The sequence below is a fragment of the Gavialis gangeticus genome, unplaced genomic scaffold (assembly GCF_001723915.1).
Source record: "Gavialis gangeticus isolate Ggan-Ray unplaced genomic scaffold, GavGan_comp1, whole genome shotgun sequence".
Taxonomy (NCBI): Eukaryota; Metazoa; Chordata; order Crocodylia; family Gavialidae; genus Gavialis; species Gavialis gangeticus.
This window is the reverse complement of record NW_017729024.1, coordinates 130,549,770-130,565,425: the sequence shown is the minus strand read 5'-3', so window position 1 is coordinate 130,565,425 and position 15,656 is coordinate 130,549,770. Positions and strand designations below refer to the sequence as shown.

Below are 15,656 nucleotides of genomic sequence, written 5' to 3'. Positions count from 1 at the left end.
CCAGTGGGCGGGGAGGCTGAGAGTGTGTGTGTGTGTGTGTGTTTTCATCCTAATGACTTAAAAATTACATCAAGATATCGTGCCCTATTAGCTTCACCCTGCTAAGAGTAAGGGTGAAGCTATTGTAAAACTTTACTGTGCTGACTTTATTTTATCTGAAGCTCAGGGAAGTTTTCATCTAAACCTTTCCTTTTTCAGATTTAAAAAAAAAAACAAGAAACCCCTGATTCCATCTGTGTGTTGCTGCATGTAATTCTATCTGTGTTGCTTCTAGTCTCTTAGCCCTAGCTGACTGTGCTGTACATCCATAACGTGTGGATTTTTTTGTGGTCATGTGATCTCTAAAACAGGAATCTTCAACTCTGCAGCAGAGTATAGATATGATAGTTGTGAAAACAGATTTTCAAAAACTTGCAGGTTTTTTACAGCTGGAGTAATCCTGAAGATTTTGCCCAGGTGATATTCACAAAATTTTTTTGTACTGATTTAAGTTTTGAACTAAGGGTTTGGTTTTTTTGGCTTGTAGTACACAAATTTATATTTAAAATGATTATATGTAGTTATTTTGCATAGTGAAGATTTGTTTTAATTTGGAATACATTTCATACTGTGATATGAACAGAAGTAAAATGCATACCTAAGAGAGACTTTTTGTTTTTATGCATTTGAATCTTATTACTTCCTTGTTACTGAATTCTTACCATCACATTTTTTAGAAGCTGCTGTAGCTGTTTTCTTGGTGTGCACCCCAAGCATTGGCATTTAAGGCTGCATGAGGAAACTTAGATGATTCACTTATATGAGAAAACTTAGGTAATATTAGGGAAAGTGGTAAATATACATATTGACCAATACAAAGGCAGCTTCCATAGTAGGTGGGAAAAATTCCCCAACTATTTTGTCATTAGCAAAATCAGATAGTTGGTGTGATATCACAGCTGGCACCATGCTAATAAATAGAAAAGTAGTATTCGGCTTCAGGACTATACCGTGATTCATTTGGTGTGACTGTACAGCACGGCTGTTAAACAGGTATATTTCAGGTGCCTTTCATGGTAATATCTGGTGGATTCCAATTAAAACTAAGTCTTATGTTGGAAAGCAAAAAAGCATGTTGTGTATCAAAAAGGAAGCAACACCAATTCAGAGCTGACTTGCCCAGTGCCATGTATTAAATTTGAACCATTTTTTTAATGGAGCTAGCAGTACATTTCTGGAATGGAAAACTACTTTTATTGGCAAGGAATCTAACTCATAAAAACATGTCTTTGGCAAAACACATGCAAACTCATTTTAATTGCCTTTGTAATTGACAGCTCAAAAACAATTATCTGGGATAGTTTAACTTTACCAGATTTACCCAAATCCAAGTCAGTCCTGAATTTAAGACAACCCCCCCTCCCCAATAATAAGATCTTATACATGGAAAACTTATCATTTGGTTATTATATTCCTTGTATAGAATCTAATTATTGGAGGATCATCTTAAATCCATCCTCACCACCACTGCAGCTGGGAAAACAGGGGGAGGTGGTGGTAGGGACGCAGTAAAGGGGCTGGCAGTGGGGGAGCAGTGCAGGACAAGCAGTAAGTGGGTACGTGGTAAGAGACAGGCTGTGTGGCGACGGCAATGGGGGGCAGGCAGCTTGCCCCCTACCTCCTTCCCGCCTCCCCATCTATCCCAGTTTTGCCTACCTGCCCCCCATACCTCAGGCTTGTGTTCCCCCTGCCCCCACAGCCTTGAGCCCACTCACCCCTGACTTCTCCATCTATTGCTTACTCTTGCTCTGGTGCTGGCAGGCTCCATCCCTGCTGCAACTTGGGCCATTGATTACAGCCCCTGCCTGGTCTCATAGCAGTGGCACTGAGTCCATGCTGCTGCTACAGGTCCAGACTGGGATCATGTTTCATGCCTCAGGCTGGAGCACAGATGGAACCTACCATTGCAGGAGCAAGGGTAAGTAGTGGTGGGGGTAGAGCGGGCAGGGGGGAGGTGGAGGAACTAGGGAGTAAATGCAGGGGAAGGGAGTGGTGGGGACCCAAGGATGTGGGATTTGAGGAGAGGCAGGTGGTGCATAGGTAGCAGGGGGAGGATGTGCAGGCAGCAGAGTTGGGGCCGTAGCTGAAGCCACAGCAGCTGCCTGGCCCCTTGCTGCCTCATATTTAATTCCACAATGAGGGGCTTTTCTTCCTCATGGTATACGGGTGGAAAAAAACCTCACCTTAGAATCAAGGAAATATGGTCATTTCAGATACTATACTGATAAGAATTCTCTGAGTACCTAGGTAGAATTTCTGGGAGCCCAAATAATTGCTACTATTATGACCATTTATATATAGCCATGTGCTCTTTCCATTGATGATCAAGTTAGGAAGGCTGCAGACCCAGATAGGATTTGAGTTTTTCTTCTAGGATTGTCCTTACCATTTCATGTCATTATAGGGTCCTTGGGGATTAGCATCTTAGCTTGTCATGTTCTGACACACACATTTTAGTCCCTTCCTTGAGTACTGAAATATTTAGTCTAAAGTCTTTGGGTTTAATAAAGAGCATTTGGGTGAAATTCAATGGCCTGTGATAAGCTGTGGTCAGAATAGTTGAAAGCTTTTATGCCTTAACTCTGAAACTATAAAAGTGTGTATAGTCAGAAATACAAATTGCCATGCCTGTAGAGACTATCTGGGCTTTCATGGATGTGTGTTTCTTGACATCATATTACATAGGAGTGAACTGAAGCCCATATTTAACTTAAGAATGAATATGTGCTAATTGAAGGTAAAAACAGACTTCTTCTTTTTCATTTTCACAGTGTGTTATACACATTGTAATCTGCTCTTTAACAGAGTTGGGAACAGATAGGATTGTATGGCCACTGTTCCTGAAAATAATTGTTTTCATTAAGGTTTAATAATTTATTCATGACTTCAACTTTTGTGAATATAAGCAAAGAAATCACTGCTAAATGTTTATAAAGAAATCTCCATTTTTTCCAGATAGAATACAAGTATTATTTCTGATACTCCTCCCCTCCCCCAAAAGTATTAAATTTAAAAACCACAAGGGAAATACATTTAGCAGTGGCCTCTGCTAAGTCAACTGTAGCACATTAATCAAATATAAATTCAGCTAAATTTAATCTATTAAGGAATATGGATTAGCTAAACTAAAACATTATAAACAAAATGAAGGGTAATTCAGGAAAATATTGTTATATCAGTTGCATATGTGAATGATCCAATGAGTAGTTCCAGGAATAAACCAAGGAAATGGTGGTAGAGGCTCTGATCCTGCAATAGATAATGCATGGTTTCAGGATTTTGTTAGTATGGATAATTGTAGTTTCACAGGGATGGAATCCAAAGCAGTAAATGGAACACCTTTCCGTATAAATATAAATGCACACGCACATGCTTACTCACTTTGAAATAATCTGTAGCACTTACAACTGTTATGGCACACTGTCATAATAAACCAGTACCACTCAGTCTCAGAAATGCTTAAAATACGTGAATTTAAATTTAAGTAAAAATAGCCAGGGAAAGCTACTTTCAGGTAAAATTCCAAAAATGTTGGGACCACAGGGGGCCTTTTTAAATTAGTAGATTTAAATTAATAGATTTTAGTAGAAAAGTTTAGTTACTGTAGCCAGGTAAACCCAACAAAGGCCAAGTGACAGTTATTACAGCCTAATTTAAATTAAATGTATGTAATAAGTATTAAATATAGCCAACTGGTTGATTTTTAACTTCTGCAGTGCCATTGTCCATTTTTGGCTAAACAGGAAAGTCATGAATCAAGTTAAACCAATTCTAAACCATTTATGTAGCATAATCCTTTGTGTGTAGATTCTCTTTCCCATATAAAAAGCCCTCATTTCGTTTGGTCTTGAAAGGGTTTTAAGGTAAATGGAATAAGTAAGTATGTTTACAGAGTGTTTGTGGGTTTGGACAAAAGCTCAAGAATCATCACCCTGCATAATTACAGGATTCCTGTTCCTAAATCACCCCAGACAAATGTATGTCCAGTTGCTTCTTAAAAACCTCCGCAACTCAAAAACAGGAATTGTGCTATACTTGAAAAGCTTTCCTGTATAGATAGGACCTCCCAACTAGAATTGGGACACCTATGTATACACATGCATCGAGGCTGCTTCAACGCACTGTAATTACAGTGCATTGGAGCAGACTCAGTGTAATGAGTCTGATGTTGTGTGGTAATTACCATGCTCCAGCAGGCTCCAGCATCACATGCATCAGTGTCCCTGCACTGAAAAATGACAGTAGGGGTGCTTTAACTAAAGCTTGTTTAATGAGCTTAAGTTAAAGTACCTCCACTGCCATTTTCCAGTGTGGTGTGCTGATGTACATGATGCTCTGGGCGCTCTAATTAGAGGTCTGATTAAAGCACCCCTCCGTCCCACCCCCCGGAGCATGTGTTTAAACGCCCTTGGGTATTTATTTCTTGCTAGCTTGCTATAAAAGCATATTATGAATATGTTAGAATCAGTTTTTAAATCTTAAAATTGATCCAGATTTTATACAAGAAAATGTATGAAACTTTATAGACTACTACTACTATCTCAAGTTCTTAACTAAGGTATAAGACAAACCTTTTTCCCCATTATTTTAACCCTTTAACACTGAGAGCAGTTGTTGAATGCAATCCTTAGATTCCATAGATAGATAGAGCAAAGTTGAAAATATAAAGCTGAATATTAAAAATGTGTGTGTACACAGGTGTATATACATGCACACGTACCTGTGCACACTAGAGACAACTGTCCTTCTGTAAAACCTAGTGATTATCACAAATACATTTGTAATACTTGGCTACTTAGTGAAATTTGACTTTTTGCAGAGGGCAGTCAAATGTTTTGGTTCCACTTAAAGCCTTATAAGTAGAGTTAAAGTGAAACCAAAATGATGCACAGGTCTCAAGCTTATTTATGTGGACAAGGGCAAGTATTGCTTGGTCACAATAAGAGTCGGTAACTTCTGCTGTGTGTTTCCCAGCAGATTGCACATTTTGTTCCGTATATTCTTGCCTGTATGGTAGCATAAAATACATATCAGCAAATATAAATTTCAACAGAAATAATATTGAGAGGTTATAAATGGAAATAGGAACTTTGGTCAATCTTTCCACCTTTCATTTTGTCATAGACAATAAAATATTAGGAATTCATAAATGTCACTAAGTGATTTAATTCATTCTTTTGTATTTAGGGATCATAACCTTATTTATGATGAATAATACTTTATAGCATAAGTATTCCCACTCAAGGAAATGGGAGTACTGGTGAAAAAGGCACTATTAGAGTTACTGCTGCTTTTTAATGAATGAGGGTACTATAGTCTGGCTCTAATGTGTTTTTTTGCTAGCTTTCTGTGAAAGAGAAAATAGGCAAGAGCTAGATTACAAGAGTTTTGATGCAACAAAGTCACATTGTCAAACATAAGACCCACTGGCTAGATCTGGCCCTTAAAATATGTCTAGATTTTGTACAATCTGCTTTTTTATTTAAAATACAAGTTTATAGTGTCCTGCCTGTAGTGGGATTCTTCCAAATGTGAAGAGTTTAACAATGTCAGTGTCTGTAAGCTGCCCAAAACAGTTATGTTCAGAGTTGAACTGCCCTGTCTGATATCAAGTGGAAATGTCAACTCTAAAGTCCAAAGATGACACTTCGCTTCAGCATTGAATATTTTAGCAGGTAGAATGGGGCAGATGATGGGAGTTTATGCTTATGAGAATTGGGATATCAAAGTTGTTGCAGAGATGAAAATGTAGATTTGTTGAAATACAAATTCTCCCTTAAACTCTGAGCCTACCTTCTTCTGATATCAGTTTCTATTTCAGTGTGCACTGGACAAAATATGTAGACCGAATTTATACCCCAGACCATGATGGTTTTTAGCCCTTTTTTCCTCCATGTGCATCTGACTTGCCTGATGTAAGATCATCTAATTTTTAAGCGTAGCAGTAGTCCTGTTGAATTCTGCTTTTGCATAAGAAACCAATATCCCATAAGAGATCTTAATATTTTATTAACGCTTTCATTGGGATTTTTGTGTGCTTGAGGGGCCTGACCACATAAAGCTCTTGATGTCAAAGTAAGCAAAAGACAATCTTATTAATGCAAAATAAAACCATTTGTTTAATTGTTAAACTTTGAGCTATATTTTACAAGCAAAACCTAAAGAACTAGCAAATCCTTATCCCCGTGTATAAATGTAAGATATTACTTTGTCAAGAATTACACAGTGTATTTTAAAAATTCATTTGATTAATGAAGCATAAAATGGTCTTATTCATGTGATTGGAATAACCCTAATTAAGGCCAGATTCTGATCCTTCATAATCTGGAATGTCTCTGTTGGCTCCCAAGGAGTTATTTTGTATTGACATAGATGTATTTGTGGTCTATGTCTGCTTCATAATGTTTCCAGGGAAAAATCTAGACTATCCAAAAGATATATTAGAAAAGGTATAATTTGACACAGTGCTTGAATGATGTTTTGAACTGGAAAAAAGTATAATTTTAAATTCTGTATATGTTAATATTTTTATCAAATTTAAGGAGGCCTGCTTTGGTTTGTCAGATTACTTTGAAGACATTATTTGAAAAAATCAAAAAGGCCAGTTTTATTCCTGTTTAAGAGATCACATAAATATTCAACTTTTGTGTAAAATAAGGCTGAGAGAGGCTGAGGATTAATATTTAGTGACTTATGGAAATGGATTAATAGTAGTGTAATAAAGAGTGAGATTGAGATCTAGTCAATTTAAAAATCAACAGCAATTATTTTTCCCTTGCCAAATGTTGTAGACAAGAATTACTCTGAAAACAATGTTTGCTATGTAAAACTACTACTTGTAGCCTAATATGTGTGAGCTGAAATTACCTGGGTGGTTGTTTGTAGCCATGTTGGTCTAAGGACATACTCAGGCAAGATTATTTGGGTAGATGTGATATCTTTTATTAGACTAAAATAGTTGGGGGAAAAGTTCTTTGCAAGCTTTCGGGCACAACCACCCTTCTTCAGGCATTGGGAGACTTTGCTGCTGTAATGAGTTCTCCAAGGTGGAAGAAGCTAAAGTAAACAAGAAATCTGTGAAGATGCAAATGAGTGTAAGTTTGGAAGAAAAGAGTAGAGATGGGGTGGAGGAAGAAGGGAGGGAAAAGTGTGAAGGAATGCCAGTGGTCAGCTAAAGGCAGGTTACCTGGTGTGTTAGATGTCAGGCAGGTTGTAATGTGTCATAAATCCAATGTCTATATTAAGTCCATGATTTTTTGTATCTAATAGATTTATAAAGTTAAGTTCGTAGGCTCGTCTACAAAAGGTGTTTTGTTATTTCCCTTTGAGGATTAGAACTGAGAAATCGGAGAGGGAGTGATCGTCTTGTGAGAAGTGGGCACCCACCAGTAATTGGATATTCTTGTCTTTGATGGATTTTTGGTGTGCATTCATTCTGGTGCGCAGTTGTTGTTTGATTTCTCCTACATATTTTCCATCAGGGCATTTGGTACACTGGATGAGATCTATAACATTTCTGGAGGTGCAGATTTAAGAGCCAGGAATGGTGATGGTTCTGTTGTGGGTGGTAAGTTATTGTGGGACTGATGGAGAAGTGTTGGCAGGTTGTACATTTCTTGTCCTGGCCCTTACATTTCTTGTCCTGCTCTGGATCCATTAGGTGTGGTTTGGGTCATAGGAAGTTTGCTTCTGGTTTTGATGTTAGCAAGGTTCAGTGCTTGTTTAATAAAGGCTAGGATGAATGGTTCTGGAAAGAAATTACCTGGATATTGGCGGTACAAGAGTGGGGAGGCAGGATTACCCAAAATCCCTTTTTTTTTTTTTTTTTTACTGATAGTCTGCAAACTTTTCACTGACAACCAAACTTTTGTTACTAAAATATATTTCATATAATGTAAATATAACCTTTCTCCAGGCCCTGGACAAGAGCTGGGTTCTAGTTTAGGAGTTTAACACCCACCATTGTAAAAAAAATAAATAAATAAAAAAATTGGTTGTCAGTAAAAACTTTGCAGTAAAACCTGTAGAGTACTGTATCCAGTTTTGGGCTCACACTTCAAGAAGGCTGTGGACAGTTTGGATAGTCCACTGCAGAGACCAAAGATGATTATGGGCCTAGAAGTCAAGACTTAAGAGAAAAAGGCCAAAAGAACTAGGGTTATTTAACTTGAAGAGGAGAAGATGGTGGGGAGGGGGGATTTGATATCAGCTTTCAGATACTAGAAGAGCAGTTACAGAGAGGAAAGACATAGCCTTTTTGCTGTAGGAGACAGGACTAGGAGCAATGGCCTCGAGCTTCAGCAGGGGAAATTTAGATTAGAGTTTAGGAGGAACTTTCTGACGGTGAGTGTGATCAAACATTGGAATAGGCTACCTAGAAGAATCTCTATCTTTGGAAGTTTTCAAGAGCAGGTTAGACAGCCACTTGGCTGGCTGGAATGGTTCAGTTAGGAATGGTTCTGTCTTGAGCAGGGGCTAGACTTGATGATCCAATGAGGTCCCTTCTAGCCCTAATCTCCTATGCTCCTATGATTGCCGGTAAAGGAAAAAAAAGTCTTGGCAACTAGAGGTGCACCAATACATCGGTCTGATATTGGATCGGCACTGATATAAAGAAAATTGACTATATTGGAAATCAGCTTTTTTTTCCCCCGATGTGGCTGGTAATTTGGCCAATAAATGCCCCATGCATGTGTGCAGCTGCAGCACAGCAGATAGGCAGAGAGGAGCACAGCCCAGCAGCTTGGAAAGGGGATGGGGGCAGCAGATCGAGGCCCCTGTGATAGGGGAGGGAGTGGGGCTGGAGCAGGTACTGCCCGGGCGGGGTAAGGTGCAGGATGGAGCCGCAGTTCATCCAGAGGGCTGGGGGGGTGGTTCTCGCTGCTGCGCGCACCCCAGGAGGGCATGGGGGGGGTGGTCTGTGAAGGGTGGGGCTGCCGGTCTGGGCTGGGGTTGGGGCCAGGGCTGCACCAGGCTCTTCTTGGCTGGGACTGGGTCAGACTGCTCTCAGGATGGGTGGCGGCAGTGCTGGGAACAGGGATTGGGGGAGGAGGGGCTGCAGCCTTCCCACAATTCGCCATAGCCCCCTTCACTCCTCCCTCCACCCCGCTTCCAGCACCGCTGCTGCCCGTCCCGAGTGCAGCCCGGCTCCAGCCTGCAGTGGCAGCCTGGCCTGCCCCACACAGATCTGGGGGCATGTGTTCCCCATGCCCTTCTGGGGTGTGCATAACAGCGGGAGAAGTCCCTGTCCCACACCCCCTGGACAAGCCACTGTTCTGTCCCGCACCCCACCCCATCCTGCCCTGGCTGGGCAGCACCTGTCCCAGCCCCACTCCTTCCCTCATCACAAGAGACTCAATCTACACCCCCCCATTCCCCTTCCCTCTCTCCTCCCCTTTCTTCACAACAGACTTACCAGCTGGATGCAGCTCTTCAAGCTGCTGGTCTGTGTATCGGAAATTGGATCGGTATTGGCCGATATTCCTCCTTAAACATTGTCTATCAGCGTTGGCCCAAAAAGATCTTAATCGGTGCACCTCTGTTAGGAACTCTGCTTGCCTGCGGCTGTGGTTTTACACTGGATTTCTCCCCCCAGGGGTCCCTTACTCACCCCACACACTGTTACCCCCAGCTGCACCTTGGTCAAAAAGCCTACCCATCGCTCTCCCCACCCCCATTCTGCTTCTCCCAAAGGACCACTGTCTGCCTATCTGCAAGGCAAACTGTTACAGGCAAGGACTGGACATTGTAGAAGCAGCATGTTTGGGAGGAGGGGAAGGGGGGGTATGCTGTACTCCCACTGAAATACCATATGGTGCTGCTCAGTTCTGCCTGTGCATCAAGGCTTGCCTCTAGTTTTATTCCAGGAGTCTCAGTGAAGCTCGGGGCTTCCTACAGATGACTCCATTTCTTACAGATGCCTCTTTTTTTTTTTTTTTATACATTAATTATATGGGCAGACATTTTTAGTCTCACTTTTATGGAGTGCCTATAAATTTATGGACCTTTGGCAAGGAGATGAAGTGTTTTATATATATATAAAATTTACTAACTACCCATCTTAGTTGTCCTATGACTTCAGTCACTTTAGGAAAATGTACTGTTGCTCTTCTTTAACTAGACTTTGCTTACAGATGTAAAACCCACCACCGAAAGGTGGCACTTTAAACTCAGTACACCTCTGCGCCCAGCCTAGTGTATGCAAAGAAGAGGGCATGGACTGGCTGATTGAATTAGCTTTAGATAAAAGTGCTAAAAAGCGCCACTAAGGTGCCCGATCTATACAGATGCTGAGGAGCTGAGTCAAACTTAATGTGATGCTTCTTCCAGTAAAACGCAGGTTATATGTGTTTTTCACATCTGTCAGCAGCCTATTACTAGTATTTTTGATGGCATGATTAAAAAAACCAAATTCTTGTGGTGAAATAGAGGGCAAACTTTCCTGCAGTGAAGGCTGGATAGATGTTACTGGATGTGGTTTTTTGGGAATGTTGCATGAGCCATTACTGTAAGAAAGAGAGGTCTAAAATATTCTCTAAAATTTAATGTAAAATTATGGAACATCTTTCTAGATAACCTAGTCAAGGCTCAGTAATGCTGTATTTATCTTTACTTCCAGAAGCTGCAGAAGATGGGTTCTTAACTATTTTTACCTTGTCTTTTGTTTTTTCAAAACATGCTCTCTTTTCTTTGTTTCCTTTAGTCATCTTTAAGAGCATAACTAAGGCCTTGCTGATTTATGTGGTTTTGAAGTCCTGAGGTTCGCATAATAAAAGAAATACCATTCTTACAAGCTACAAGGCATAGTGTTATGTTGGCATTCTTTCTATGATCCATAATGCTTTCTTTTTACTGTTGCATCTTTTATGAACCACTAATTTACAGTCGGAAGACTAATTTTAAAAACACTTGCTAAGAGCTCCTGAATGAGAGACTATGGCACTGACCACATGTGCAGTATGTACCTGGTAGAGGCGCTAATGGAAATTAATATTACTTCTTTGTCTATTACCTTTTCTTCACCATTTTTCCTCAATCCACATCTTTCTCTCAGTGCTGCAAACCTAGGTTTAACTTCCCCTCATAGTTTTTAAATAGAAAGCTCATGTAAATGTGGTTGGGCTATAAGATAGCACTTCTCTTCCTCCTCTTAAATATTCTGGAGTTATTGGAGCATAGCCTTACAGTATGTGTAAGAGAATATAGCTCACAGCTCAGTAGGTCATTCTTGGATTATGTCGTGGATACTGCCAATAGGAGGGCAGTAGAAAAGCTAGTTAGATTAAATGATTCAGTCCATCGCTTTTACAGAATGTAATTTAAAGGAATAGAATCATAATTTTTGTGCTTTTTGAAATGAGGTGTTTTTCTTCAATAATATCCATTTTATCCAGTCATATATCTGTCATGCTAAGCTGTTTCAGCAGCTAATATGAATTTGTCACTACAGCATTATTCAAGTAAGGAACAAATATAAAGTAAAAATGAGGTCAGAAATTATTTGGGCCCCTTTTTAAAAAATAAATGCGCAGAAGAGTTTGTTCACCTCTGATGTCTATACTAGATATAAATGAACCAAAGTCACTTATTTTTAATTAAGTAATGCTTTTTCATATTAACATGAACTGATTTAGTCAGGGACAACCCTGCCTTGAGCAGGACTAGACAAGGTTCCTTCCAGCCCTACTGTTCTATGATTCTGTGAATCATCTGTGACTGTTTCATATATCTACTAGTATTTTCTAAACTGCATCTTTTACCAGTCCTGTAGTGGCTAGGATTGCAACAAATATTGACAGCAATCTTAAAGTCTCTTTAGTCCAATAACCTTGGTCAGTAAAAGAAGACAGAGAGCCTCTAAGTCAGGCTCCTGATACCATTTTAATTTTGGTTATATTTGTGTGAAAAAAATACAGTTACAACTTCTGTGTGTGGTGTTGGATCCTTTACTGAAATCACTGCCAGCCTGCCAGAGGTAGAGAAGCCCAAATGTAAATTCATTCTGCCTGTATCTTACCAATGCCCTCCCACTGTGCAACTTCAGCAGTGTGAAAGGCCTTGTGCTCACCCTAGCACCTTAGCACATATCACTCTAAGTGAGCATACCTTAGTTAGCTTGTTAAAATGTAGGTATTGAACAGATTGGCTCATAGAACAGTTGTTTTAAATTTGCATATCTTATTTTTGCCAGTTCTCAGTTTAACTTCTATATTTTAATAATTTAAACAGCTATATTAAAAAGTTTTATAAATTTAATCTGAATAATCTCTACCAAAAAACGCATTCATGCTATGTCATAAAATAACTATTAGTGACTAGTTTGTATCCTATAAATCTAACTTGAGTTGATAATATGGTCCATTACCAGCTAACTGCACAGAGTATTTTTCATTTTACACTCTTCAGTTACTTTTTAGTGAAGTGTTAAAAAATATGAAGCTTTTCTCCTCTCTAAAATTGCATACTGTCTGTCTGTTATTAGGAAGATAACAGCTCTTATAAATGTTTCAGTAAGCGCTAAGTAGACAGTTATGTGCACTCTCATTCCACGCTTATTTGCTTACTGTAATAAACTGATAAAATATGTGTGGTTTGTCTCTGTGTATCTACAGGCATCATGAGTCACATAGATTTCCTTTAGAAATAATGTTGTGTCTGCAGAATTGATTGGTTATTTTCATAAACCATCCTAAGGTACACAAATGACTTTTATTATTTAAACATATGCTGTGTAAGATTTGTAGTGGGTTATCTCATGGTTACTAGATGTTTCTTGTTCTATTAACTCTTTGGAGATTTATTTATTTTTTTTGGATCCAGAGTATTACAGTTATCTCACCCATAGGCTCCTTAAGTATTGAAGCTCTATGCACTGAAGAGATTTTAAAAAAACCAAACAAATGAGAAAACTGTTTCTACAAGACTTGCCATGTTCTCTATCAGTTTACATGAAACCGTCACCACCTCCTCACTACAGCCTCACCATCCCACAGTCACTCTAAAAATAAATATGTGTTCTTTGCTTTTATCTGGAAAGAGGAAAAAAGCAGCAAAAAGGACTCTCATCTTTTAAAAATATGTTTGTGTATGCATTGGAAGCCCAAACTAATGAAGTGCTTAGCGCATTCTCAAAATTCCTTGCTTAGTATTTTACAGGATTAGATCTGCTACATGATTTTGTCATAAAAGTTACATAAAATAACATTATTAAAACATCAAAGACAAGCACTTATATTTGGAAATGTCAGAATCTCCAGTCTCGGTCACATGCTAGTTTTTTCCAGGGAATCCCTCCACCTTTATGAGACGGCTCCAATTCCTCCCAAGAACAAGTTCATCCTGTGCACTGTAGGCAGTAAGAGTTCCTCACCTAATGTCTGCCTATTTGATCATATGCATACTGGTTTTTAAACTCAGGTACTTAGCTTCACCCAGGGAGACATCCAGAGGGGAATGCAGTAACATGGTTGCACCTCCCTTTGCTTGTGTGCCATGTGCACCGTGACTTCTCTGAGGCTTTCTGAGCCTCTGACATGTGAGCAGAGCTCCTGCTGGGAGCTCTGCATGCGCTGTGAGCTGTATAGCTCACCAGCTGGCTGGCTTGGGGTCTGCCCAAAGTCCCTTTTTGCACTGAGGTCTGGAGCCCAGGAGATGAGCACTGCTTTTATTCTCTTTTTCCTCCCTCCCCTCCCCTCCTTCCCCCAGCCACCTAATTCAGCAGCAAGGGAAAAGTGGGATGAATGGCAGCAATTATACTCAGCCCATGCTTTCACGCAGCTCCAAAGCCTAGATATTAGGCACTGCTACTGTTCATCCCCTCTTTTTTGCCCCTGCTGCTGAATTTGAGGGTGGAGTGAGGAGTTTGGGAAAGAGTAAACAACAGTAGTTCTCACCCGCTGGGATCAAGAGCTGCGTGCAGGCAGGGGTTCCAGGAAGACTCCGTGCCGACCAGCCAGTGAGCTCACATAACTTATGGCACTTGGGACTGCCAGCTGCCAGCAGGGGGTGACCACAGTCCTATTGCTGTGTTTTTGGATCCACCCAGCCTTGCCTTCCTTCCTGGCCCCGTTTCACAGCATCTTGTCCAATCAGGCTAAGTTATTTCCCTTCAGTCTCATCTTCATTATTTTCCTCCTAACTAATCTATTTTCCTCCCAGTAGTTGCATTGGCTGTTTCCTCCTTCAGGCTTCTTTGTCACCTTTCAGGAGCTATTAAAAATTTGGGAGGGAGAAATGCCTTCTTGGTTCCAGTGTCCATTTCCAACTGCTTACACATTGATATGCAGGACACCCCCTGCAGCATGGTGAAAACAATATTTTTATATATTTCTTTTTTAAATAAACTACAGTACAGTAATTCCAAGGCCCAGTTAGAGAATATTTTTCTATCCAGAATTACTTTACAGAAGTAACAGTGTCCTTTCAGGTATTGCAGTTCGTAGACCAGGTATGGGGTTGTAGGAAGAAAAATGACATATTGATTCCAAAGAGAAATCAGTATATTAAGAATGACCTAATTGTCTGTGGATATAGATATAGATATATACCTAGATGGATATAGAGATATACATCTGGTGGCATGTTAAATATCTCCTTTTTATTCATTTTTGCAAATGAACAAATGTAAAATATAAGCATACAAAAACTAAGAAAACCAGGACTTTAAAATGGCCATCCAACTTTAATTTAACCCCCATGATATACAAACATTAAGATCTTTTAATTGTATGATCATGTGTTGGCTTTTCAATAGGATTCCTGCTTCATTCACTGTATTGGATGGACTGTGCTTTCTGAATGAACAACTATTCATTTTTTTAGTTTATCCCCAACCATTCATAGTTTCATAGTTTCTAGGGTCGGAAGGGAGCTGGGCAGATCATCTAGTCCGACCCCCCTGCCATGGCAGGAAGAGCACTGGGGTCAAACGACCCCAGTAAGGTGGTCATCCAACCTCCTCTTAAAAACCCCCAGGGTGGGAGCCTGCACCACCTCACTTGGAAGCTGGTTCCAGACCCTAGCCGCCCTGACCGTGAAGTAGCGCCTCCTGATGTCCAACTTAAACCTTCCCTCTGCCAGCTTGTGACCATTGTTCCTGGTCACTCCTTGCGGTGCTCGGGGGAACAGGGACTCCCCCAGCGCCTGCTGATCCCCCCCTAACCAGTTTATAACAGGCCACAAGTTCCCCCCTCAGCCTTCTCTTTTGAAGGCTGAACAGGTTCAGGTCCCGCAACCTTTCCTCATAGGACCTACCCTGCTGTCCCTTGATCATACGAGTGGCCCTCCTCTGGACCCCAATGCCTTATTTACTGCAAACCACCAAAGTACTGCTCTGAATACAAAATGAATAATTTCCTCATGTTTTTCTTTGGCCCTCATCACCACATTATGAGAACTTCACAAACGTTAAGTTAATTTTACAAACTTCCATGTGAAGTGATAGTGATAGAGCAGTATTAGAGGTGCACCAATGCATCAGTCCCATATCGGATCAGCACCAATATAAGGAAAATTAACAATATTGGCAATCAGCTTGTCTTGGCCAATGTGGCTGATAATGTCGCTGGTAAATGCCCCACACATGTGCAGCTTCAGTACAGCAGGCAGGTGGCCAGGAG

The 15,656-nt window shown here is 40.3% G+C and overlaps 1 protein-coding gene and 1 long non-coding RNA gene across 2 annotated transcripts in view; both read left to right on the top strand.

Moving 5' to 3' along the window:
* The window catches only part of LOC109297733, a 14,047-nt gene extending 6,789 nt beyond the window's left edge, over positions 1-7,258 (top strand). The window contains exons 2-3 of the long non-coding RNA XR_002097400.1: positions 504-509; positions 7,177-7,258. This is a non-coding gene — a long non-coding RNA (uncharacterized LOC109297733). The remainder of the gene's footprint in view (positions 1-503; positions 510-7,176) is intronic.
* AP3B1 (adaptor related protein complex 3 beta 1 subunit) overlaps positions 1-15,656 on the top strand; it is a 344,453-nt gene that overhangs the window by 275,274 nt on the left and 53,523 nt on the right. The gene's annotated exons all lie outside the window — the stretch shown is intronic.